Consider the following 27,806-nt stretch of genomic DNA (forward strand, 5'->3'; position numbering starts at 1 on the left):
TGTGGCAGGGGGATCGGACGCGTTTGGGGTTGCTCTGCTGGTACCCTTCGCCGGGGGGCTTGGGCGCCAACCCCTGCTGCAGGAGCGTCTGGGCGAACCTGTCCAGGCCCCCAAGAGTGTCGTGGGGGCGCCCTTTCTGTCCACCGCTGCGGGAGCACCTGGGCAGCCCCCTTCAGGCCCCCAAGCGTGTCGCGGGGGCGCCCCTTTTGTCCCTCGCTACGGGAGCACCTTCTCAAGTCCCCCAAGGGTGTTGCGGGGGCGCCCCGTCTGTGCCCCGCTGCGGGACCGTCTAAACAGCTCCAATCAGGGCCCCAGGGGTGGCGCGGGAACACCCTGTCGTCTGGGGGTCCTACTGTCGCACGCTCTGGGAAAATCTGGTGTGGCTGACCGTGAACGGGTGGGGGGGGGCGGTCCTGGCCCAGAGTCCCCGCTCCTCCTCCCCACCCGCCACTGTGGTGCTAGAAGGAGCTGTTGACGCCTCCCAACTTCTGTGAAACTCGGAGCGTTGCCTGCCTGCCCATCCATCTGTTCCTTTATTGATGAGGTGCCGGGCAGTGTTTTAGGCACTTGGCATACATCAGCGGGCAAAACAAAAAGCCCTGTTTAGGGGTCGGTAGCCTATTAGAAAAGAAAGCTTAGTGACTTTTCTTTTTCAGCGGAAATCTAGTTAAAATTCGACCTACATATCCTAGCAGCCCAGAAGCTAGGAGTAGCGTCTACGTCATAGGGAAGGTCCGAGAGAATCTGTCGGGCAACCAATGTGTGCAAAGGGGTTGTCTTTGCACAGTTTACTTTTCTTTCTTTCTTTCTCGTTAGTACTTTTTGAGCATCTATTTTGGGCCACACGTGATGACAGGTGGCGAGTGAAAACAGCCCTCGTCACTGTTGCACTTTCAGCCTGCTGGGAGGGGCAGGCATTAATCCCGTAATCCACGAGCTAAAGTACGATTGTGACTGCAACAGGACCACGAAGAGGAATGTGCTGTGTAGATTAGAGGGATTTGACCTCGCTAGTCAGGCAGCTGGGAAGGTTTCTTTGAAGACGTAGTGATAAGAAGGAGATCCAAAGACGGAGTGAGAGCTGATGGGGCAATGGCTAGTCCTCACAGCAATCCCATAAAGCAGATACCATTGCCTCCACTTGACAGTTGAGAACATTGAGATCTCCACCACCCAACGTTACTTCAGACTAGTGGCAACCCAGGATATGGATTCAGCTAAGAATAGGGTCTTTAATATGCTTGTTGGGCCATTTGGTGGTTTCAGGAGAGACAAGCGTCACAAGCAGCCCAGGGGCGTCAGAGAGCATGGGTCACAAACTCACAAGCCTGCAGAGCTCAGGCAGATGACATAAAAGAGTGAAGTCAGCAGAGTGCAAGACAATAGGGAATGGTGGGGACTGCAGCAAACTGGAAGCCACATTTTCTGCCTAAATGAAACAGCCAGTTAGAATTCACACGCCCGGCAAATACATTTATTTGTCTCCCTTACCAGAAGGTTAGCTCAGTAAAGCTGGATTTTTTTTTTCAATCATGTTCTCTGGGGACTTAGAGCAGTGCCTCACACATAGTAGGCCCTCAACGTTACCTGCCATCCATAGTCTCTGAATGGTTCTTACCATGAGTGTGCTTACATTCATTCTCTTATTTTATCCACCAGCCTCTCTCTTGGCTTCTTAGTTTCTTCTGACATGGCTGCTGCATGAAAAATCCCTAGTGGCACCCCCCCCACACACAAAATATTTAGGTGCGTCTTCCTTTTGTACCTCTCCACCCTTTTCATATTTTAGCTCCTTTCCATTCTAATGTGCTTGGCGTTATATCTCGGTTCCCTCTACTTATCTAGCCCATTGAACACTTAAACAGTGTTTTTGTTTTTGTTTTGACTTAGAACTGGTGTATTGACCTTAGGCCCACCCAGAACTTCAGTGTGTGGACCTTGGGCTCACTCTCACAACCACCTCCTACACTCAGCCTCATTCCCTGCAACCCTAGGCCGCGGCCCCCAGCTGCTTCTTATCAGGGACAGTGCATGAGAGGTTTCATTTCTTAGAAATTGCTCTCCTGAGACATCTTGCTCCTCAAGAAACTGATCGTCTATAGACGTCTGAACTTCCTATTCCATCACTTGCCGACTTCCGCAAGACAAATCTCATGTGCATGGGAAAGTTACAGCCTAGCCTTCTCAAAACTCCACTTGGAACAGAGGGTACTGGGGCTTATTGTTCACTATCTCTTACATGTAGGATCCTAAGGTCTTTAGGAGTAATTTTTTCTTTCTTTTTTTTGGTGGCCTCTCAGTAACACACATGGATATTTTTAATGGAAATTTTCAAACATAAAAAAGTAGAATTAATTCTCATGTTCTCCCCTCCAGTTTTAACAATAAGCCACTGTCTTTGAATGATCCCCAGAGAAACATTCACACCAGTCTTTCTGATATCACAGCTGTCTTACAAGCTGCCTTAGAGCGACCTTTCACGTGCCATTCCTCTGTCCGTGGTGCTGATCCACCAGCAGCCACACTAGCTGCTATACCTTGCTTTTGGTCACTGGGATTGATGTAGTGTTACCACAAAAGTAAACATTAACTATACATGAAATAGTTCCAAGAAGTGCTATCTATGGCCTATGCTAAGTTAAAAAAGATCCAAGCTACAGAATATCCTAATAATGCTAGTTACTTCTCATTTCTTTTATGCCCTGAAAATTTAATTCATTTCTTTAAAAATCAAAAAGTGTTCATGAAGAGGTTGAGTATGTCTATTGGTGTGCCTATTTTGGACACAGAATTTTCAGCTATGGTTTATTAACCAAGCCATAACTAGTTGAAATAGTTTTCCTTTTTACAAATTAAAAATCACCTCTCCCACTGGTTCATTAATGATAGGCAGATAGCTGACAGAATAACAACTGTTAAAATGTTCCAGTGCCTTTCACTCCACTGAGAAATACCATAATGAAAAATTCTTAACTATATATTCATATATAGTAGTAGTCAACAATTTTTTTTTCTGTATATATCTCTATGAGGCACCATGCTAGGCACTAGTGGGATAAGTATAAGGCATAATCCTTTTACTCAAAGTATTAAGAGTAAAATGGGGAAAATTAGTCCTAGGATTGTCACCTGTTAGAATAAATATGGTAGAGGTATGTATAAAGGCCTGTGACACTACAGGCTAATAGCCTCTCTGGCTACCAGGAAAAGCTTCATAGAGGGAATCTGGAAGGATGTTTGGCAGGAGGAGAAAGAAAGGCATTCCAAAGAGAGGTAACATAAACATGAGTGGTATTTTCATGTAATGGTATGAAGCTAAGTGTACCATGAACTTACTATAGGGGAAGGAAGTGGTGGACGATAAAGTTGTACAGACAGGTTGGAAGGAATTTGGACTTTATGATGAAGGCAATGTAAAGTGTGCCCATTGTTGCAAGAAAGTGAGGGCATCTCTCTGTGTCTAGGAAAAAGAATTCTCCCTCATCTAGACTCCTAGAAATAGTGTGCTAAGAGAATACTCAGAATACAGGGATTTGAGTAAGAGGGTTTCTAAGGCCTATTTTTCTATTCATCTCCCCATCCATTAAACACATATATAGAAGTTAATTCTGTTTCAGGTAAAGTATTGAACACTGAAGACATCGTGGCGAAGGACACACTTGGTTCCTTACATTCTAGCGGAGCTTGGAGAAGGAGACAAAGAATATACAAGTACCTATATAAATAAACAGGATAATTTCCGGTTATTTTAAATACTAGAAGGAAGATAAATAGGGTGATAGAACAGACAGTAACTGGGGCAAGGGTTACTTTAGAAAGTCTGCTCAGGGAAAAGATTCTCTGAGGATTGATATTTGAGCTGGAGTGTCAAGGATGAGAAGGAAGCACATATGTGCAGAATCTATGGAAGAGCTTTCCTGAAAAGGGGACTAGCAAGTGTATAGAAAATCCTTGAGGTGATAAATTGTGTGAGGTGTTCTACAAACCAAGGAGACAGCATGTCTGCAGCATAACGAGCAAGAGGAGAGATGGGTCCAGAGTAAAGATGAAGGCAGGCAGGGGCAAGACCATGTTGAAAGAGCATTGTGGGCCATAGTAAGCAGTATGTCCTTGATTCTAAAAGTTGGCATTTAAGGATTTAAAGCTACTGAGTATTGTGATCAGATGTATACTTTGTCAAAATCACACTGATGTTGAAGAGTGGACTGGAGGCAGGTAGAGTAAAGAATGGTAAGATACGGGCCTACAGATTTAGTTCTGGCAAAAGATTGGTAATGGCTTGGGCTTTGGTGTGACAATAGAGGTGGAGAGAAATGGATGTGTTCTATATATTTTCAATACAGAGCTGTTAGGACTTGTCTTGCTTGTTGTGGGGCATAAGAGAAAGGGAGGGATCCTCAGTTTTTTATTTGAGCAACTTTGATGGTACTATAGTTTTTGACGTGGGGAGACCTCATAGAGTCCAGTTTGTTGGAGTGGAGTAATGGTGAATATTATTAATACTGTTTTGGATGCCGTAATTTTGAGATCTTTATTAGATATGTAAGGTTCAAATGGACAGTGGGTATGCCTCAAGGGAGAGGTCAGAGGTGGAGGTATAAATCTGGAAGTCATCAGCATTTACTTAAAGCCGTCAGATTTGATGAAAACATATAGGGAGAGAACACAAATGTAAAGGGAAGAGAAGGAAGGCCCATGCTCATTGTTAAGTAGATGGCAAAGGAGGGGAATTGTAAATTGAATTCTGTGCTCCCCAATTCATATATTGAAATCTTAACCCTCAGTACCTCAAAATGTGACCTTATTTGGAATTATGGTCATTGCAGATAAGATGAGGCTATGCTGGAATAGGATACCTAATTCAATATGACTGGTGTCCTTATAAAAAGAGGAAAGTCCATGTGAAGACTGTACTTAACTACCACAAGCCAAAGAATTTACTGGAAGCTAGGAGAGAGCCTTCTCTAGAGCCTTCAGAGGGAGCACAGCCCTGCTGGCAGCTTGATTTCAGGCTTCTGGCCTCCAGAGCTCTGAAATGAGAAGGTTCTGTTAAGCCACTCAGTTTGTGGTGTTTTGTGATGGCAGCCCTAGAAAACACATAGAAGACTAATTAAAAATGACAAGAAATAAAAGGAAGACCACCACAGTGTGGTGTCATGATGGCCAAGGAAAGCATGTGTTACAGGGAGAAAGGAGTGGCCATTTTTATTGAGAGATTTTATTGTTTTATTGGCTTTTTTTGTTTTATTGTTTTTATTGTTGAGAGATTAAATGAGAGAAGGAGAGAGAAAGGGCCATTGGATTAGATTTTGCAGTATATTTGGGGATTCTTGCTCCTCCCATTTCTTGTGCTTGAGATATTCCATATCTGTCACTTGATGATGATTTTGGTTATATTCAGCTGCTAGAAGGCAGTGGGTATGCCACCAGAAAGAGTGAGCTGGTAGCTTTTCCTCTGGTTAGAACGTTTCCTGTCTCTCCTAGGAGTTGGAAGATGCCGTGGCAGTATCCTGTGCCTTCCTTCTTTGCGTCCATAGCCACTGCTTTATTCTGCAGAAAAAGGTGCTTGCTGCCTACTCCCCCATGGCATAAGAGTGTCAGTAGCTGAGTTGACCATCCAGTTGCTCCGAACTTAGTTCTCCATTTACTCTACCATTCACTACCCACTGCTTGCTATTCTGAGTTTGGACTTCCCCCAGGACCACTCCCCTTCATAGCCGATCCCCTCCTGCACATGTAGGAGTAAGCTCTTCTTCTTCTGTTCAGAAGATCCATTGTGTACCTTTTCTTGATTTTCATCAATATTGAATATTTATTATTTAACAACATCTTTTCTTGGGTCATTTCCAAGAATTTGGACTAGGAGCAGAAATAGGCACTGGCATACGGTCTGACATCATGTCAGTCCTCTGATATATTCCTTTTGTTGTGGATTAATATTGATTCCATCATCATGCCATGTTTGTGCTCATGAAGCACATATATCTTTTGGCTGCCAGGGTCTAATCAGAGCTCACTGGCAAAGCTCCTTAGACATTTCTTCTGAGCTATGCTCTTTGAATCAATACCACGAGTGGTAGTTCCCAATAAATGTAGCCTTTATTGACTTAACAAATAATTTGTTAATTATTTACTGCGCACATATCACAGTTGGTGATATAGAGAAACATAATGTGTGGTCTCCATTCTCAATGAGTGTACTTGGGAAAAAGAGGCATTCACACGAAGGATGCTAAATAACAATTCATGAATTAAGCAACATGAAGACTTCATTGACCAGGGCTAGAAATCTAGCTTACATTGTATTAAGTAAAAAAAAAAAAAAAAAAAGTGTATCCCTTGTATTCCAGTGTTTAGAGCAGTGCCAGGTACACAATAGGCCTTCTGTAAATATTTGTTGAATGAATGAATGAAGGGAATTTATTGTCTCACATAATTGAAATGTCCAGGTGATGTTGAGGTTTAGGTGTAGCTGTATCCTATCGTGTCCTTAGGCGTCTGATTCTCTCCTTTTTTCTGAATTGGCCTAAGTTTTAGGAAGTTTGTCTCCATCCTATGGTGGTTGCTGGTCTTTTGAAAGAGAGATTCCTCCCTCCCCCTTTCTCAGTAGTTTCAGCAAAAATCCTGGAGCTGAAACTCATAGCATCGATTTGGGTCATGTGCCCAGCCCTGAACCAATCGTTGTGACCAGGGGATGGAATACTCGATGCATCAGGCCTAGTCACATGTGCACTCCCGGAGCTGAGCCTTTTGAGCCACATGGACCAAGAGTTTGGAAGGGCTTTTTTTCCTCCAAAGAAAAATTGGGTAAGTGTTACTACCAGCAGAAGGAATGAAGGATGCTATCCAGGCAAAACTAATGGATGTTTGTTGTTCTACAGGCCCCAGTATAAGAGATGTCATAAGGCAATAGATAATTCCACATGATTGTATCAGGAAGTGAGTATCAGCTCAGAGGCTTTGGAAGGGGTCAAAGCAAACCTCAAGGAGGAGACTGAAATTCATTTATGCTTGAGAAGTGAGCAGGAATTGACTTGATAAGGAAAAGGAATTCTAGAGGTGAGTGGGAATAGAGTATACATAGTGGCCCAGAGTGACTTGAGTGGGTAACTGGTGAAGGAGAGGGAGGTTGGGAATGCCAGAATGTGAGGGTGACCTGGACAAGATGACCGTGGGCACCATAGCTGCAGCCACGCTTTAGGCAGACCGTGCTTGAGCCAGCCTATAGTGCAATCTCTACCTTCATCTCTCATATCGGGGTTCTAACTTGCCTTTGCCTTTGGAGTTCTGGGAACACCTGTTATTGACCCCAGTGCCTGCTTGTGATGCTGCTTCCCAGTTGTTAGCAAAGGCTGATGTCCACTTAAGCCCTCCTGTGATCAACCCAGCTCACCCTTGTAAGTGACTGTGCCAAGTCTTTTCAGCCTAGGGCAAGAAAAGTACACTGCAGACCTTTCCTTATTTTCAGAGTAAGCCAATGCAGGCTCATTCCAACACTGCCAAACAGAAGAAAAAACCCTTTGCATCGGAATCAAGTGCGGCGACAGCAAGTAGCAATTTGTGAACAAATCAAAGCTCCTTGGGTGCAAGCTGCACCCCTCTTGGGTACCCCCACTTTGCATCTGTGAATCTGTAGAGAGACTCAACAACGCTTGTCCTGGGGTAATCACCCAATCAACCATGTACATGTAAACAAAGGGATTCCCTGAAGGAAGGGAGTGCAGCTTGCTGTTTGTATAAAGCCAATATATATGCAGTGTTTATTATGAGCCAGGTTCAGTTTTAAATAGTTTATGGATATTAACTGATTGCCTTCTCAGGCCAATCCTGGGAGGTAGATGCCATTATTTTATCCTTATTTACCAATAAGGAAACTGAGGCTCAGAGAAGTTAAGTAACATGCCCAAGGTGTCCTACCTACAGAGTGTAGGATCCTAGGTTCAAATCCAGGGGATCTGAATCCAGAGTCTGTGCTCTTCACCATCACTTTGTGCTGCCTCGAACTCTGTTCCTTTAGCCCACAGGGACCAGAAAGGCAACTAAGCTCTGTTCGTTATAGAAAGGACTTTGATGCTCCTCATAGCCAGTCAGGAAGAGATTTACAGTCCAGAAGCTGCTACCAACATTTCCTTTCTGTTTTATGTGTCCTTTCATGGACATCAGCAAGCCCCCTTGATCTTGATCTCCATCCCCCCATCCTTTTCCAACAAGAGCCACCAGCCTTCTTGTGCATTTGATTCTCTCATCTGTCCTGATAAGACCCATTTGCCCTGAATTCTCACGTTTCAGAGCAAAGTACCTAAAAACATCAAACCCTTATGGCTAATATTGATCAACTCTGCTAGGGTAACGGATGCATTATCACACTAAAGGACTCTCTTCAGAGCAGGGGAGAAATTGAGGAGGAGGGCCAGTGGAAATGAAGGGGCAGAGGATCCCATCTTGCCCCCGTAGTGGATGGAGCAGGATAAAAACGCTAAGTGATTAGGTAGACTGATGGGCCCTATACTTTCAAGACCAGCAGTACTGGTGGGGATATTAAGAATTTCTTGTAGGAAATGCCGTAAGCCTGCAGAGAGGCTTGGAAACAGAAAATGGCGAATGGTTACCTCGGCCAGATGTATCTGGGTTTGGGTCTATGAACCGCCCACTTTTCCCTGTTGGCCAAGTACTGAAATGGAGTCAACAGATGTGAGCATGTGTAGGAAGGGCTGACCAATTGCTCTCTCTGAGTTGAGCAAACTTCTCTCTCTCTCTCTCTCATTTCTCAGTACATCTGCTTATATGGAAGATTGAGTACCAATCCTGGAACTCCGATCCTGACATCAGAACCCCAGTGTTTCCTCTTACAAGCACTGTCAAGTGGGGCTGGCTGTCCTTCAGACTGTCTTGTTTGGGTTTTGAGACGAGATGTCCAGCTGTGTCTTCATATATGTGGCTGGTGCTGTGCATATCTTTGCAGTTTGAGCAGGGTCTATGTGAGTCCGCACTTGACCGCGCCCAAACTGTGATCTGGGAACGGACTAGCGGGCCGTTTTTCAAGTGAGATGCTATCCATGCCAGTTCTCTGCAGTCGCTGGGAAGAGAAGATCTGTGTGTGGAGCTCTTGATTGGTCTACCAGCTTGCCATAAATAGAGTCTGCTCAACAAAGAGGTCTGCACAGAGGAAAGAAGAGGGGAGGGTGTCATAGAGTTCTGAAGTCATTATTTGAGCGTCCAGACCCACTAGCACCTGAATTCAGAGCCCCTAGTCTTAATTTTTTTTAGCCGATACATTTCTTGCTTTGCTTAAGCCACTCGGAATTAAATTTCTGTCACTAACACCCCAAACAATTCTGACTATATGCAAAATAAGTAATTTACGCGCTCTCTCGGGTGCCTTAGCCATTATCTCCATTTGACGGATGAGGAAATGGCAGTTTGGAGGTTCAGGTAATTTGTACAGACCTTGTGGGTAGTCGGTGGAAGACCTAGGAACTGGTACGAGGCTGATCTTGAAACTAACTTACGAGAATGTTCTTTACCAAAAACCTTGGAAAATGTTTTCGGTTTCGGTTTCTCCGAGGAGCACAAACACCTGTGATTCAAAGTCTCCTTTGGAGATGCCCTGTCGCTGCTTGCTCCGTTCCAGAGTTGACTCAGTGAGTTGTCAGGCTGACTCGAATTGTTGTTTATACGGTCTGTGAACTTGCAGTTATGGTATTTTGTAATTTTGTTTTCCCTGCCGTTCCGCCAATGCGGCTTTGTGAGCAAACATTGCCTGTGATTTAAATTCACCACAGTAATGAAACGTGTGTGCGTGCACACACACACAGGCACACACGCTTCTTCAGAACAGCCCACAGCTTTCTGATTAATCACATGTGTAAAGTACAGTGTTTACAGGAAATCAGCAGGTGGCAATTAGCATCTTGGAAATTACCGGGGAAACAACTGGAGCTGCAACTTCAGGAGGGAAACATGGCGGAAATCGGCAACGTGACAAACCCCCTCGGAGCTGGGCGTGGGGGGCTGCCGTGCCCACAACAGCTGGTGGGGGCAGCCTGGTGTGGGTCACAGGCTGCTTGCCAGCCTCTTTCTTTTCCTCCCAACACCGACGAAGCAGTCTTCGGGTTGAGATAGTTGGAGTGAAGCAGTTGCCTGACAGGCAGACCGTCTTAGAACAACCTTTAGAAAACACTCAGTGACAGCAACCACAACAACAACACTACTCAGACCTCGGTCTGGCACAAGCAGACGCTGGCATTACTGGGCTGGTTGTTAAAATATGAACTGTGGGGGGTGTCTGGGTGGCTCAGTCAGTGAAGCGCCCGATCCCTGGTTTCAGCTCAGGTCATGAGGCTGAGCCCCACGTCGGGGTCTGTGCTGACCGCTCAGAGCCTGGAGCCTGGTTTGGATTCTGTGTCTCTGTCTCTGTCTGCCCCTCCTCTGCTCATGCTCTGTTTCTCTCTCTCTGTCTCTCAAAAATAAATAAACATGAAAAAAAATGATGTAAATAGCCATTTGCATTGTTTGGTGAGTTCCTTTTTTACTTAGAAATAGGTCTGTCTATTTGGGCGATCTCTCCATGTCTGTAGATACAAGTCTACTTTGTTATTTTAATGATTCCATCTATCATATGAAGAGTTGGGTGCACCATAAGTTACTTAACCGTGCCCCCATACTAGTGGGCATTTTAGAGAGTTTCCACATTTTCGCTCTTCCAAATAAATCTTCCGTAGACACTTTTGCACGTGCATCTTTGTGCATGGGGGGCAGGAGGTGGGAGGGGGAGAGGTGGGGGGGGTGTGGGGTGGGGGGGGTAGTAAGTTTTCTTTAGGTTGTACCTACAATTGAAAGCACTCTGTCACAGGTCATTGCATGTAAAATGATGTTAAATTTTGCCTAATTGCTCTCCATAAAACTGTGCCAATTAGCATTCTTAATGATGAAGGAGACCGCCTGCTTTACACCTCTTTTATTTCCCACAGATTTTTAAAGGAGGTATGTATGTTTGTTTTAGGAGTGTATGGCCCAGGGCTGGGTAACAGGACTTAAAAACAAAGAGTCTCTGTCTTTTAGATTTCCCTAATGACAGGGAGCACCTTTTCATGTGCGTATTGGCCCTTGAAGTTTCTGTTCAAGTATTTCGTCCGTTAAAAAAGTAGGGCTTTGTGTCTTTTGCATTTCAGTGCATGGTCCATTTCAAGCACATTTTTGTGTATGCAGTGAGGTAGAGGTGGAGGTTCTTTTGTACTTTTTTCCTATACGGATATTCAGTTCTTCCAGCATCATTTGTTTAAAAAAACTTCTGCCCTCTCTTTTGCATTGACTTGGCACCTTTGTTGAAATGAGTGGATTGAACACACGTAAGTCTTCCTGGATTCTATTGGACTCTATTCTGTTCCACTGATTAGCCTATCCCTACTCTGAGTCTTTGTCTTTTAATTGGAGATTACTGATGTAGTTTGTTGACTCCCTTCTATTGTCCTAATTTTTAAGTCAGGCCCAGATTTTCTCGGTAAAAGCAAGGGATAAGAAAAGCAAACAAGAGAACTGTCAGAGTGCTAGGAAGCCAATTCACAAACCCATCAGGAGACGGAGCCCTGAGTTTTACTTGTGCTGGTGTCACCAGTGGCTTTCAGGTGGCAGAATTAGGCAACCTGGCTTTCCCAACATTCTCTGCCTAAGTCATGCCCATGTCAGTGTAGGTAAATAGGGCTGCGGCGGTCAAGAATTTCCCGAGCGTCCAGTCCCTTAAATGTACACCCCGAGTCCATTTGCTACTCCTATCCTTTGCTAACGGCCGAAAAACCTTCCAAACTATGCCCCAGACCTCCTGCCAAAGTGGAACCTGCTAGACCCGTGTGCAATTCTGCCTACAACCCCTGTTTATTCTGTCCACTTCATGTGCATGTGACGTCTCTAATTGTACTATCATTATCAAGAAGAGGAGACCCTCTGTGCCAGTTTGCTCGGGCTGTCCTAACAAACTACCATAGGTTGGGGGGGCTTAAACCACAGAAACTTCAAGGTGCTGGCAGGGTTGGTTTCTTCTGGGGCCCGTCTCCTCGTCTTGTGGAGGGCCATCTTCTCCCTGTGTCTTCACACGGTCCGTCTTCCCTTTTCTTAGAAGGACACACCAGTCAGCATTGGGTTAGTGACCTCATTTTAACTTCTTCACCCCTTTAAAGACTCCATCTCCAAATACAGCCACATTCTGAGGTCCTAGGGGTTAGAACTTGAACATTTGGTTTGGGAGGACACACTATTCAGCCCACGACACTCTCTCTCGGAATGGTCAGATGTGGGCTGGCCCATTCAGTCACTGCTCGACTCAGCTATGATTTTGGCTCACCTCACTCCTGTAGCCCCAAGAATATACAACCTTCTGTTCCCTCTTTTCCCAGGGGCCTTCCTGAATTCCCAACTCAATATGATTACTATTAACATGACATACATAATATATCCCAACCCTTTGTAAATGTATTTCTTACATTAATATATTTCTCTTCTTTAACGCAGTCGATTTTAGGCTTTGATCAATTTGCCTTTTTAAGAGTTTTGCTTCCTTTTCCTCCCATGATATTTTATATTTTCTGTTTATTGTAATTCCTTGTTCTTTGCCCCCCACCCCTGATCCCCATTCTCCTGCATAGTGTTGCATTGATTGAGTTTCTTTGACTCATTTTTTCCATATTGGGTTTTGGAAATTATAGATCTTATTCTATTTTTCAGTGGTTGCTCTAATATTTTAACACATTAAAAATCATTACAAAATTAGAGCACAAATACGAAAAAAAAAAAAGGAAAAAGCAAAAAGCAGAGCTATATGGAAAGGCATACCATGAAAAACGGAAGTCTTTCAATTCCAATCTTCGGCCTCTCATGCTACTCCCCGCAAATAATCTATTTTTTAACCACTTCCCTTTTTAAGTATTCTGGTTGTTGCTTCCTTAACTTAAATAATATTTTTATACTTTTACTTTTTTAATTTATCTTACATAGGCAGTATTTACTGGTGCTCAACTTTGAAGGGTAAGAAGTGATCTTTTTAAAAATCCCACCACCAGATTTAGCTAGCTATCTTTTTTATTTGTAGTTCTAGCGATCATTCCTATAAAGTCAATATGATCTTTAAAATTTAATTTCTTGTTCTGTTATCTTTAGACAGTATCTCTTAGTACTATCAAAACTGTGGATATTAGTATTCTTACAATTTTTTACTTCCATCTGCCCCCCCAACCTTCTGTACGTTGCAAGGTTGATAACATTTACATTTTGCTAATAGGTTTAGCACAGAAATTGAAAATGAATAAACACCACTTAACAGTGTTATGATGATACAAATGTTTTTCATTGCAGAGCCAAGTGATGTGATAGGACTTGTAGAAAAGTCTGTTCTTAGAATCCATGAATCAATTGTGCAGAATCACTTCCTGTTGTAGTTGGCTTCATATTTGATCCTAACTTTCTTATATGGCTTTTTTCTTTTTGGTCCTAGGATTTCTAATTTCCTCCCCCAGCACCCCTCTGCCCCCCAACCCAAGAAGCTTGTCCTTGTGATTTCCCTAAGATTGCCAGTATTTCTTTCTTTTAACTTTTAAAATTTATTTTAATTTTTAATTGTTTTTAGAGACAGAGAGTATGAATGGGGGAGGAACAGAGGGAGAGAGAAAGAGAGAATTCCAAGCAGGCTCCACACTCAGTGCGGAGCCCAAAGTGGGGCTCGGTTCCACAACCCTGGGATCTTGACCTGAGCTGAAATTGAGAGTCGGATGCTCAACCGACTGACCCACCCCAGCGACCCTGATCAGATTTCTAACTGAGATTTCTAACTCCACCTTCTCTCTGTTTAAAGACATCTACCCTCGGACCCCCAGCTCAGATATAAACGACGTGCTACCGAAGTGGCTGGTGGGGGGGGGGGGGGTGTCTCCCGTCCTTGTATTCTTAGGTTAGTTTCATTCTATCTTGGAGGCTGTTTTTGTTTTTTAGGAATGAAGACTCGAGAGGTCAATTTTCTGAATTCTTAAATGTCTGAAAAGATAACTTTATTACATTTTATGCATAGTTCGGCTATTCATAGATTTATATTTTTTCACCTGGGGGAACATTTGCTCACATTATCTCTTTTCTTATTTTACCCCCTGTGTTCTCTATGTTCCTTTCTTTTTGAGCTACTGATAGACCAGTGGTGGAAGGTCTGTATTTATTCTCTATGGCTCTGAACTGTGTTTACCTCAGACCCTTTTGTGATCCATTCCGGAAGTCTCTCAGCTCGATCTCTGAGATCATAAATTCAGACTTCACCCCATGATGCTATGCTGTCCTGATGCTGAATGTCTTAAACAATAGCAAATATGGTTTTTAAAATTTCTTTGTTTTTTAAGAAAAGATTATTTATTTACTTATTTTTAAGTAATCCCTACACCCAATGTGGGGCTCAAACTCACAACCCTGGGATCTAGAGTTGCATGCTCTTCTGATTGAGATAGCCAGGTGCCCCAGTTTTTAAAATTTCTAAGTCATTAAATTACTTATTTTTATTAACATGATTTTTTTAATGGATGTGATTTCTTACTGAATATTTCTGAAATTGTCAAGTATATACTTTTGACTTTTGCTTCTTCAACTAATTTTTTTTTAGGGTTTTTCCCCTCTTACATGAAGATTGTGCTTTTCTTTCATGGCACTGGTTTTCTTCAGAGGTTAGACTAGAGCTTGAAGTCTAGATTCCACATAATTTTCCCTCATAACTTCATGGACATTTCTTTTCCACCTTCTGATATTCAGTGCTTAACAAGTCTGATGTTGTAATTATTTTTTCCCTCTGTGGGAATTGGTTTTACGTTTTTTTATTTCTCGGAATTTCTTAGTGCTTCTAAGTTATTCTTTTTTGTCAGCTGAAAGATAAGCACACCTTTAGGAATCACCAGCTATTTGGGAAATAACATTACTAAAAGGTTGATAACGATTTGAGTGAACTGAAAAACCAGCACACAAGGAAACGGGAAAATAAGAAATATGGAAAAGAAAGCCTTTAAATAAGCAAAGCTCATGTTTTAATAGTCGTTAGACAAATCACATTCAGAAAATGTTTTGCAGGGGCACCTGAGTGGCTCGGTTGAGCGTCCGACTTCGGCTCAGGTCGTGATCTCACGGTTTGTGGGTTTGAGCCCCACCCCCACCCCACCCAGTAGGGCTCTGTGCTGACAGCTCAGAGCCTGGAGCCTGCTTCGGATTCTGTGTCTCCCTCTCTCTCTACCCGTTCCCAGCTCATGCTACGTCTTTCTCTGTCTCTCAAAAATGAATAAACGTTAAAAATTTTTTTTAAAAAAATTAAAAAAAAATCTTAGAAAGAGCACACTGCTATAAAAAATTCAAGATGCATTAAGTCATTGAAAAGACACCATTGCAAATATAATCTGTGATAGTTTGTCCCAGCATGCAGCATAAAAAGACAACATAAAGGAAAGAAAAGAAATTGAGAGAAAAGTTAGGAAGTAAGAAGGATAAATCCAGAATTCCCTGGAAGACAATACAATCAGCACTTTCAAATTTGTGAGGCAAAATGATTTTGAACTGAGAATTTTTTGTTCCCCTAAACCAGCATTCAAATGTCAAGTTCTCTTCCTGCTTGAACAAGAATGAGAGTTCTCTTCTGTGAACTTGGGGTTTCTTGCCAGTTTGCTGGAAAGATCTGTTTTTATGCCTGTGGGACCCTTCTTCAGGCTCTCGTTTTCTCTCCTTTTTTTCCTCTCTTTCTTAAATCAAAAAGACCAATCCATAGTCTTTTTATGTCTCAGAAACAGAACTCCTCAAAATGTCTGGTTTTTAAAAGATGAACAATTCTGAAACTATTTTATGTGTATCTTACTAAAGAAATGTGTTGTGGATAATGAGAGAGAAATTTCTCACTGCTAGAAAAGGGGAGAATGTGGAAAAAGGAAAGGCTAGAATAAACCTGGTGGTGTTGAATTGGAACCGGATCCAGCAGTGTGAATTCATGGTTTTAACTATTGGTAGATAAATTCCAGAAATAGACATATTGTGTATCTGTCCATCTGTCTCTCTGTCTCTCGATGTATCTCTGAGGTGGGCTGGAAGCAATGACACCCCAGTAACTAACAATGAACGTGCCTAGTACCCATGTCGTGGTGTGTAAATACCATTCTCCAATGAAAGGAGGAGTCAAAGTGGCTGAGAGAAATGGCTGATTCCAGGGCAAGGGCAAGGAAAGTACAATACTTTTTTTTTTAAGTTTGTTTATTTTGCGAGAGAGAGAGAGACAGCGCAAGGGGGGGGAGGGGAGATAGAAAGAGAGAGGGAGAGAGAATCCCAAGCAGGCTCCTCACTGCCAGCGCACAGCTTGATGTGGGGCTCGAACTCACAAAGCCGTGAGATCATGACCTGAGCTGAAACCAAGAGTCAGACGCTTGACGGACTGAGCCACCCATGCACCCCTGAAAGTACAAGGAAGTAACTCAAATGATGGGGACATGTCAAAAAGACTCAGGAGCCTGTGTTAAGGGGCCCCCACTGGCCAAACCTGGGATAGTTTGAACGCCAAAGTAAATAATAAGTAAATAGTGATGGATGATGATCTATAGAATTACATAAGAATCTATGTGTCCATATAGATTTAAGTACATACATGGATGAGTAAATAAGTGGAGAGGCAGGAAACCTTTTGCTCACAGTTGAATTCCAAGTAGTAAGTGTAGAAACACTGAGAGAATTTAAATAATCGCCATTTGGTAATCGCGACAGTCCTGTTTCTGGCAAAAATCACCAATGGATGCTAAAACTAGTAAGCAAATGTATGATGAGAAACTGAACACTTCACATAATCTCAGAGTACCTCCCCAAAAGAAATGTATTATTTACAAAAGGAAACATAGTAACTTTAGAGTGGAGAAACCCAGCAGAATCACCTTAACTCAATGATCATATCTTTCTGCACTGACTATAAATCTCCAAGCATGGGGATTTATTTCCGTTGTATTAACTCTTATGCCTGAGCCCCCAGAACAACGTTGGGCACATAGTAGGTGTTCAGTAAACAGCTTTTGACCTAATATCCATAGTCAAGTTTATGCCTATATTTATCACCTCAAATTCATTAGCTACATTTTTTGTGAACTCTGTATCCTTACTTATATTTTATCTACTTGATCTGTCATGGGCCAAGAAAATGGAATGAATGCTTATTGCCTTTGCATTTTTGTCTAATTCTCCTTATGAGTTCTGCCGTTCCTGTCGTAAGCATCTGAGGGCATGTTATTTGGTATGTAAACATTTATGATGGTTCGATCTTCATGTGGGTTGTACCTTTGTCATCATCAACACTGACTTCTTTGTTTAGTTTAATACTTTCTTCTTGTTAATCCAATCTCACAGTTATGATGCGACTCATGATTTCTTTTTTTCTCTGCATTTTCTTTTTTAGTGCTCTAATTTATTGCCTGTTCATTCATTTCAGCCAATACATTTTTCCTAAGATTCTGCCCTCTTTTCCTGTGTTATCCCCAGCAGTCTAGAGAGACATGACTATTTTGAGGCAGATTCTATTAGCTCTAGCAGAATGATTTCCTCTTTACATCTCCATCTGTCCGACTGTTGTTTAGCATATTTGTTGGATTAAATTTTAATGATTTTTGCAATAAAGACGTTCCATTCTCTGTAGTTTTGAATGTCCTCAGGCCAAGGATGCCCCCATAGTCTGTATACTGGCTTCTCCTCATGGATCACTGCAGTTTTCACCTTGTGATACAGTTAAAGCAGGACTTGGTGTTTCTTCACATCCCCTGAAAAAGAAATCACACTTCCCTAAGCATTAGTAAGCAGTGCAGATCTCACTGAAGATCTCATAGGGAAGCAACAGAGAGTTTTCAACGGCACTTCATACAGCACACAGCTTCAAAAAATGCCTTCCTTGGGGCGCCTAGGTGGCTCAGTCGGTTAAGCGTCCGGTCTCTTGGTTTCAGCTCAGGTCATGATCTTGCAGCTTTGTGGATTCGAGCCCCGAATCAGGGATCTGCCCTGGCAGTGCGGAACCTGCTTGGGATCCTTTGTCTCTCCTCTTTCTCTGCCTCTCCCCCACTCATGCTGTCTCTGTCTCTCTCTAAATAAATAAATGAACTCAAAATAAAATGCTTTCCTCAAGGTGTCTCCTAGCCTGTTTCTCTTGGTCTGAAGCTTCCAGAGCATCAGGCTCCAGCCACCCTTCCCCCCTTCTTTCACCTTCCTTGAGAATTGTCTTTCCCTATCTCAGATCAGATAAGCTGGATCCCTCCTAGCTTTTGTACCCAAACTAGCAAACCATTGCCATTTATCAGTACTGCCTTCCCCTTTGCCAGAGACAGGTATAGAACGATGAGAATAGTTGGCTATTAGCAAACAAAAAAGTCCTTTGGTTAACACCTACTTTAGAGTGGGGTCATATGATTATTTTTTATTTCTTTTTGAGAGAGAGACAGTGTGAGTAGGAGAGAGACAGACAGACAGAGAGGGGATCCCAAGCAGGTTCCACACTGCCAGCTGCACAGCCGGATGTGGGGCTCGAACCCAAGAACCATGAGATCGTGACCTGAGCTGAAACCAAGAGTCCGCCGCTTAACCGACTGAGCCACCCAGGCGCCCCGATCGTTTCTTGAGAGGGGTCGCACTTGTCCCTCTGGTGGCTGGCCAAAGTGGACAGTGTTTCCAAGCAGGGTCACATTCCCTGCTTCATGGGTCCTCAGCTGAACCCCTTGAGGTATCGTGAATGTCAAAGAAGCCAAAACCACAAGGTTGAGGGATTTGTCTCAAACCACTTCCGTGTGTGTGTGGGGGGGTGTGGGGGTGTGGGCAGGACTAGAAGGCAGGTCTTTTGAGCTGAACTTCAGCACTGTTTCTCTTCTTTTTAGCGGGTACACTTTTCTCGGGCTGCAACCCTCCAGTGTGCAAACACGTCACCTCCTTTGATCTTTATACCCCAGCTTGGTTTCTATTCTGAGTCCCGCTGTGCGGAAGGTGGGAATGTAATCTTAGTCAGTTTAAACTAAGTTCTTTTAATTCCAGCTTTTCTCAGTCCGTTCCCATCACTCTCAGTCAATTCCCTCATGTTCTCTCTCCCCCTTGTGTCGGTGTCCCGGCGGGGGGGGGGTGGTGCTCACGAGGTTCCTTGGCATCGGTGACCCCACCCACCCACTCTCATCTGTCCCCTCTGGCATCCAGTAATATGGCTCATGTTCATCTGTCCCCAGGTTTCCTCTGTGTCATCCTCTGCCAAACTGCAAGGGCTCCTTGGGGGCCCGCCATCCATCCCTCAGCTACCCATGGATCCTTCCTGAGCGGAGGTAGACGCAGGGAAAGAATCAGATGGGGACTCAGAGCAGGGGCAGGAGGGGCGTCCTGGTTGGGGTGGTGACGACTCACAGCTCTTTATCCTGGATTTGCTGCTTCACATTTGTGACTTTGAGCAAAAGGCACCTACCCTTTTGTTGGACTTCAGTAGGTCTGGAGCAGCTGGGAGGCCCGGACTTTTGTCCTGATTTAACCATGCACTGGCTAGTGAGATGGAGTGCACGGTTCACAGCCTCCCAGCATCCATTCTCTCACCTGCAGAATGGGCCAACAGTGTCCACACGGTTTGTGAGCGCGTGGGTAAATTTTGAGTCCTTTAAGAAGTGGAATATATGGGCGGACGATGAATGGGTGAAGATGGGGAGGGGTCTCCTCTCCCCGCTGTTAAGGGCTTCCTGACATAGTCGGGCTTACCGGCAAGGAAAACAGGGGGCTTCTGTCAACTGGTTATCTTTTTCCCCACTGGGGCAGCGACCTTGCTCCTTCAGGCGACGCTTGTGAAGGTGCCAATCCAGAAGCCGACAGCAGAGGGCAGCCCGCGCCCAAAAATGACGGTACTCTCGTGCAGGCTCCCTGGAGTTCTGAGCCTGCATGGCCACGGATTATGATAACACGTGTAGAGTCCAGTAATACTGGAATCTGGGAGCTATTTGGTTTTGCTCTCTATACTTCTTTAAAATTACTGTTTGAGGGGCACCCGGGTAGCTTAGTCGGTTAAGTGTCCGACTCTTGATCTCAGCTCAGGTCATGATCCCACCCTCAAAGGTTGAGCCTGGCATGGGGCTCTGTGCTGACAGGGCGGAGAAGCCTGCTTGGGATTCTCTCTGTCTCCCTCTCTCTCTGCCCCTCCCCTGCTCTTGCTCTCTCTCTCTCAAAATAAATAAGTAAATAAATATATAAAAAAATATTGTTTGAAAGGAACAGTTGGTTAAAAAAATTAGACGTGTACGGGAGTTTACAGCAGACTCCTGATAAGACCCGCAGGGCCTACACAGCATCCCACCCCACCTCATTTCACATTTCTGACCTCGAATCCTGCCCTCTCCTCTGGCTCCAGACTGCTTGTTGTTCCCTCTCCCTGGAAGATTCTTCCTGTAGATATCCGTGAGACTCATTCCTCACCTCCTTCAAATCTTTGTTCAAATGTCACCGTCTCACAGAGGTCCGGTCTGGCGGCTTTCTCATGTAATGCACGCCGTCCCTCCCCCCCCCCCCCCCCGACCCTCCCCATCCTTATTTATTTATTTATTAAAAAAATTTTTTTTTCAGTGTTTATTTCTGAGAGAGAGAGAGAGAGGGAGATAACCCGAAGCAGGCTCCAGGCTCCGAGCTGTCAGCACACACCCCCACTTGGGGCTCAAACCCACAAACCGTGCGATCACGAACTGAGCCCAAGCCCGACGTTTAACGGCCTACGCCACCCAGGCGCCCCACCCCGTCCTCATTTAAATGGTGCCCGGAACGTGATGTCATACGTTATTATTTTCGGTCTCCAGAGTGCTTGTTACCCTTGGTCAAACAACATATTGTACTTGGTCATTATTAAAATCTGGCTTACTCCTAGAATACGTGCTTCATGAGGACAGGAACACATTTCATCTTTTTCCTTTTCGTGGGTACGTTGTCAGTGCTTAGACAGAGCCTGACTGGAATGATGGATGGGAGGCCTAGCACGCCGGGAAGGATAGAGATGTTTATGTTTCCAAAGGCAGGGCACTTTCTCCCAGGGCACAGGGCTGGTGGAAACAGGGTCGGAACAAATCACTTTACATTTTCTCTCTTTGATTTTTTTCTTCTGATGAGAAATAACTCTTGCTCCCAGGGCACGATAGACCAAGGGAACTGTGTTGGAGCTATTACATGTATCCCATGAAAATATTTGTTACTTGAATTTTCATCTTGTGGGACTCTGAATCTCTGAGAATATGATGAAAGCTATGGACCCATTCCCCAGGAAAAATACTCATAGGTGCAAATGTTTACTTATAATGCCAGGGGATTTATAGTTTCTCTGAAACCCACTCATGGAACCTAGATTAGGGGATTCTAGGAGAGAGGGAGGGAGAGAGAGACGGAGGGAAAGGGAGAGGGAGAGAGAGGGGGGAAGGGGGAGGGAGGGGGGAGTGGGAGAGAGAGGGAGGAGGAGAGGGAGAGGGAGAGAGGGAGAGAGGGAATATACTGGAAGAGAAAGGAGGAAGGCCATCGTGAGGGTGGTGCAAAGAAGTAGGGGGAGTTGAAACAAAATGTTGAGGAGTTTGAACCAAAGATTGAAGATTCCTCTGGTCCCAAATATATCCCTTTCCTTTCTTCTTTCTTTCCTTCTTTCTTTCCTTCTTTCTTTCCTTCCTTCTTTCCTTCTTCCTTTCTTTCTTTCTTTCTTTCTTTCTTTCTTTCTTTCTTTCTTTCTTTCTTTCTTTCTTTCTCTTTTTTTCTTATTTATTTGTAGATTTACATCCAAGTTAGTTAGCATATAGTGCTCTAATGATTTCAGGAGTAGATTCCAGTGACTCATCCCCTATGTATAACACCCAGGGCTCATCCCAACAAGTGTCCTCCCTGATGCCCCTTTCCCATTTAGCCCATCCCCCCTCCCACACCACCTCCAGCAACCCTCAGTTCTCTGTATTTAAGAGTCTCTTGTGTTTTGTCCCCCTCCTTGTTTTGTTTTTTTTTTAACGTTTATTTATTTTTGAGACAGAGAGAGACAGAGCATGAATGGGGGAGGGGCAGAGAGAGAGGGAGACACAGAATCGGAAGCAGGCTCCAGGCTCTGAGCCATCAGCCCAGAAGCCGACGCGGGGCTCGAACTCACGGACCGCGAGATCGTGACCTGAGTTGAAGTCGGGCGTTTAACCGACTGAGCCACCCAGGCGCCCCACCCCCTCCTTGTTTTAATATTATTTTTGCTTCCCTTTCCTTATTGTTCATCTGTTTTGTATCTTAAATTCCTCCTGTGAGTGAAGTCATATGATATTTGTCTTTCTCTGACTAGCTAATTTCACTTAGCATAATACCCTTCAGTGCCATTCCACATAGTTGCAAATGGCAAGATCTCATTCAAAGTTTCTCTTTGAACTGTACCTGGAAATTCCTGGGTTATGAGACATGAACATTTTTTAAAGATTTCTGGATGCCATTGCCTTGCTCTCTGGATTCCTGGAATCAGATTTCAACTCCCACCAGTGATGTCTGAGGGCTGTGTCCCCCACATCTTTTCAGTGCTTGTGATTTTCTGACTTTTGCATATGAAACTAATCTGATGGGTGTAAAGTGTTATGCATATAGATTTGGTGGTAGGGTGTGGGCAACAGCACTTTGAAAAAGCCCTTCAGGCAAATTATTGAGTAGCCAGGGTCAAGAGCCACTGATCTATGTACTGAAGATACCCATTTTCACTTAGTTGTCCGTCGGCAATTTCGGACTTAGTATGTCCAACACTGAAAGCTTGATTTCCCACCTCCTCCCCTCTGCTTACCCATTTCTCCTGGGATCTTACCATCTTGGCAAACAGCATGCATCATTGTTCTTCCAACTGGTCAAGCCACTGATTGACCCACTTGCTCTGTCCATTTCCCCCCCGTCCATCAGTCAGTCCTGCCAATTCTCCTTCCAAAATCCATCCGTACCTTTCCCTTTATTGCCACCACCCTAGCCAAAGTCACCACCACGTTCTCTTCCCGGGATATTTACCACAGTGGTCTCCAACCCAGTTTTTTGTCTGTTTGTGTTTCTTTTTTGCCTTTGTTTTTACTCCTCTCCAGAGCATTCTGTACAGAATGAGCTTTCAAAAATGTGAACCAGATCATTTTATCCCCCTTCAATTGTTTCCCGAGTGTGAAATACTTTATTGTGTCTCTTCGGGGTCCTGTGGGGTTTGGCTTCTACTTACCTCTCCAGACTTCTTCCTTTGGTCATTCTTCTGTCTTGCTCACTTTGCTCCAGCTGCTTTGCCCTTCTGGTAATTCTTGGAACACTCCAAGCTCAGCCCCTGCGTCTGAGACCCTGCCACGTCTTTTCCTTTGATCATCCTTACTTCAGTCTTTTTAGACTTCATACTTATCACATCTCAGCATGTCACCTTGCCTGAGAGCCACTCTCTGACTGTCCTGGCCTAGAATCAGTCTCCTATATTCTTTATTATAGAACTGTTGTTCCTTTATTTATTATTTTGTTGCTTGAAGACTTTTTGTATTCTGCTTCAACTAGATTATAAACTCCATGAGGGCAGGGACCATGGTTGTGTTGCCAGATTTAGCAAAACAGACAACACAAAAGACCAGACAGGAATTATGTCAAACTTTATCACTTTGGAGAGAACGGACATCTTTACTATCTCAAGTCTTCAAATTCACGTACATGGCATGTCTCTCTGTGTATTTAGATCTTTGATTTTCTTTCTTTCTTTTTTTTTAATGTTTGCTTATTTATTTTGAGAGAGAGGGAAAGAGAGTACCAGCGGTGGGAGGGGCAGAGAAAGAGGAGAGAGAGAATCCCAAGCAGGACCCGCTTGAGCATGGGAGCCTAGGTTCCCTGGGCTCACATCTGTGAGATCGTGACCTGAGCCAAAATCAAGAGTTGGACGCTTAAGCAGCTGAGCCACCCAGGCACCCCTTAGATCTTTGATTTTGTAAGTTTTCAGCTTTATGTAATTTCTGACCATGTTTTTGTTATATTTAGATTTGTACCTATATCATTTTTTGAGCAATTATAAATGGTGTTATATTTTAAATTTTGGCTTCCATGTGCTCATTGATAGTACATAGAAATACAGTTGAATTTTGTATATTTGTCTTGTATTCTGTTAACTGGCTGAATTCATTTATTAGTTCTAGTTGTTTTTTTGTGGATTCCTTGGGATTTTCTGTGTAGAACATCATGTCATCTGCAAATATAGACCATTTTATTTCTTTGTTTTTAATAGTGGTATTTATTTGAGAGAGACAGAGACAGAGTGGGGGGAGGGACAGAGAGAGAGAGGGGGAGAGAGAGAATCCCAAGCAAGCTCCATGCTGCCAGCACAGAGCCCAATGTGGGGCTCAAACTCACGAAACCATGAGATCATGACTTGAGCTGAAACCAAGAGTTGGTCACTTAACTGACTGAATCGCCAGGTGCCCCTGTTTCTTTTTTGATTAGTATATTCCTAATTTTATTTTCTTACCTTATTGCACTGGCTAGAACTTCCAGCACTATGTTGAACAGCAGTGGTGAACAATAGCCTTGTTCTTGACTAGCTCATTTGTTTAAACACAAACCTGCAATGTTCCATGGAGAGACCAAGCATAGGTGTTAATGTTAATCTCGCAGCCAAACCAGGCCTCACAAGATACCACCTGTGTGATCTTAGAAGAGTAGCTTTTGCCTTCCCCATATTCCCTCATCCCCAAAGTTGAGATACTTGTGCCTTGGCTTTGTTAGAGGGCACACAGGATGCAGAGGTTGGGAGCTAGGTTCCCTGGGCTCGGATCCCAGCACCACCACCACTCCCAGCTGTGTGATCTCAGGCAAGTTTCTTACTCTCTGTGCATCTGTTTCCTCCTCTGTGAAGGGAGGAAAATAAGATTAACCACGTCATAAAGTTGTTGCAAAGACAGACTAAGTTGATAAGTATAAGTATAAAGTATAAGTATAAAGTGCTTACCCTGCACCCAGGAAGAGCCAGGGAAGTGTTTGTTCTTGTTGTGAGGTTTGAATGAGGTTTGAACGTGTGTCAAATGCTTGGCGCAGGGCAGATGCTCAGTAAAGCTTTTTCTGACACTAAGTCTCATGCTAACTAAAAATAACTAAACAGCACTGAAGGGCTTGTAATGAGAAGAAACAACCTCCTTCCTCTTCTCTGGAAGCAACCATTTTTTACCTTTTTGAGCTATTTTCTAAATAATGAGCTCCTTTACCTGTTCCTTGATGTATCAACTTTAGATATTATCTGTTTACATCCTGAAATAATGGTTGAGGGTTTAGCTCTCTTATACTCCCTATCTCCCATCCTTTTAATATAACGCTATCGCTGTTTATAATTCGATCACTAGCCAATACTGTTCACCGAAGAGCCAAAAGGTGTGTTGTGATTATATTTCTTTTCCTGAAAAATTTTCCTATTGCCCTTCTTTTTTTTTTCTTTCATTTGTACTACTTGCCTTTCTCATACACATCATTTTTTCAGGTGCTCAATCCTATCAGTTACTCTATCAGATTCACTTTTTTTCTCCCCTAGTGACTTCCATGTTTTATATTATTTTCTGTTACTGTCATGACGGTCACAAAAAATGAGTCTTTTTCCCTTTCACCTCCAGCCTAATATCACCCCCCAGTCCCCACTGGCCGTCGTTACCTGCCTGCGTCTCTCTTTGTTCCTTTCCTTTTCTGTCCATTCTTCTGGTCATCTCACTTCTCTTTCCCGGCCATGTTCCTTCTTGGTCCATCCATGTGGTCTTCTCAACAGTCCACTCATAGTAGTAGTATTATTACTCTGTCAGTCAACTTTTGGCTCATTATAAATCAGCATTTTGAAGTGTTCTCATTTACATAGGGCACCCCAAAGATAACTTGATCCACAGCAAAAAGGGCAATTGTGCTAATGCATATGTGATTGAGGCAGAGCCCTTGCAGGGAGTAGCTAGCTAAGGGCAGCTGATTATAATGAAAGGCTTAAGTAAGGCAGAAATGCTTCAGACATGACAAGAACACGGGCTGAAAGACCTGATGATCTATTTCAGCAGAAAAATATCCATCAAAAGAGAAACCTCTCCTAAAGGAGTGCCCAGCCAAGGTGTGGGTCTTAGAAGAGCTGGATCCATATTTTAGGAGCAACAACCCACTTTGTTGACAGGTCGTAAGTCAAGAAACAAGTTTAATAAAGAATTCATTGAAAAACACTATTTCAACACCAGGCTGTAAAGGTGGCCCCAGAAGAGTAGGACTTAGGGTTTTTGAACATATTACTGGTTGATATCAGATGTTGAACTTAGAAAGGCTACTTCCCTAAGATTTATAGAGCAGTGTCCAAGCATCATGACCTTGGACCTACCCCAGAGGCCCATGCATTATCTAAAGGAATCCATTCGGACCAACTCGGTACCTATCTGGCTTTCGCTGGGCATTCTCTGCTCGTTAATTCCTGTTGTGTACGAACTCGAATTACCTCTAGACAATGGCTCTCACACTTTCCCCACCTAACTTCCGTATGACTGTTCAAACAACCGGAAGGTGTGGAAACCAATTTGACATACATTTCATATATTAAAAATAAAAAATAAAAAAAATAAAACAACCGGATGGTGGTCCCTGGAGCCCATGTTGCTTCATGGATTTAGGCTTCCACTTCACCTTCTCTTGGTGTCCTAGTCATTAGTTAGGATTTTACCTCCCTCGTTCATCTTCGACCCGTCCCGTGGCCTGTGCAGCTTGAACGGGCACTGCTTCTCCAGCTCCTGTTTTATTAAACCAACTGCCGATGCCGGTTCCTTGTCTGGTGTCTGAGTTGGGTCCACCCCAGGCCTTCTTTCCCCCGACCGATCCCCGCTTTCCCTGATACCTAGAAGAGGGCGTCTGGCAAGTCCTGTCATTCAACCTCCCTGCGTGGCATAATAATTTCTCTTCTCTCAGAGGTGTGACCTAAGGGTCATACTCCCAAGGCCACGCCCATTATGAAACTACAGTGCGGGGCAAGGGAGGGGGAGACTCTATGTAGAAGCACACCCACCAGCTTAGGAAATGCTCTTTGTTTCCACCTCACCTCAATCTCATGAACTGTTGAACTTAGTTGCCTTTTCTCTCCTTCTCAATCATCCTGCCAAATAGTAGCAGAGATGAGATGATCCTGGACAGTGGGGAGGGCTGGGTATTGAAATCAGCTTGTTGGGTGCTGTAGCAGAAGCAGGGGGAGTGGAACAGAGAGGTCACAGCTGATGCATTCACCGGGGTGAGTTTTGTCCTCAGTCAGCATTCATCCTCTCTACGCTTTATGCACAGTCTTTTTTGACTCCCCCAGCTCACTGGGGCCGCACACATACCTGCGTCAGCCCTGAAAGGAGCCTTCTGAGGAAAAAGAAGCCCCTGAGGAAGGTTTTCCCCGGCCAGGTTCCCCTGAGACTTCTGCCATCATTGCTGCCACCATCTATTCTTCCTTCTGGTGACAGAATGCGTTATTCTCCCTGGGGAAACACTCCTTTCCCGGCACTAAGCCTGTGTTCCAGGTAGCCTATGACCCAGGTGTGCTTAATCCGGGTTCCAGTCCCTCTGGCTGTCGTGTTCACTTAGGGATGGCACGTGACCCAAACTCATCCAATCACTTGTGATCACTCCTCCTGTCGGAGGAGTATCCTCTTTCCGTTAAGGTTGTTGGGAGGATAAAACCTAAACCCAAAACTGACGTCAGCCGTCATGCTTTGATGAAGGGTCAACGTGCTTGATAAAGCAGCCCACACACAGGAAAGCAGAGTCAGGCAGAGATGGGAAGAAATGAAACTGAACTGGGT

The 27,806-nt window shown here is 44.0% G+C and overlaps 1 long non-coding RNA gene across 4 annotated transcripts in view; it reads left to right on the plus strand.

Moving 5' to 3' along the window:
• The first annotated feature begins 6,512 nt into the window (after window positions 1-6,512).
• The window catches only part of LOC113596708 (uncharacterized), a 128,472-nt gene continuing 107,178 nt past the window's right edge, over window positions 6,513-27,806 (plus strand). For 3 of the 4 annotated variants that reach the window (XR_008294464.1, XR_003417509.2, XR_008294463.1), the window contains exon 1: window positions 6,513-7,059. This is a non-coding gene — a long non-coding RNA (uncharacterized LOC113596708). The remainder of the gene's footprint in view (window positions 7,060-27,806) is intronic. The other variant, XR_008294462.1, reaches the window with a different exon arrangement.

Source organism: Acinonyx jubatus, chromosome E3 (genome assembly GCF_027475565.1).
Source record: "Acinonyx jubatus isolate Ajub_Pintada_27869175 chromosome E3, VMU_Ajub_asm_v1.0, whole genome shotgun sequence".
In the NCBI taxonomy this organism is placed as follows: domain Eukaryota; kingdom Metazoa; phylum Chordata; class Mammalia; order Carnivora; family Felidae; genus Acinonyx; species Acinonyx jubatus.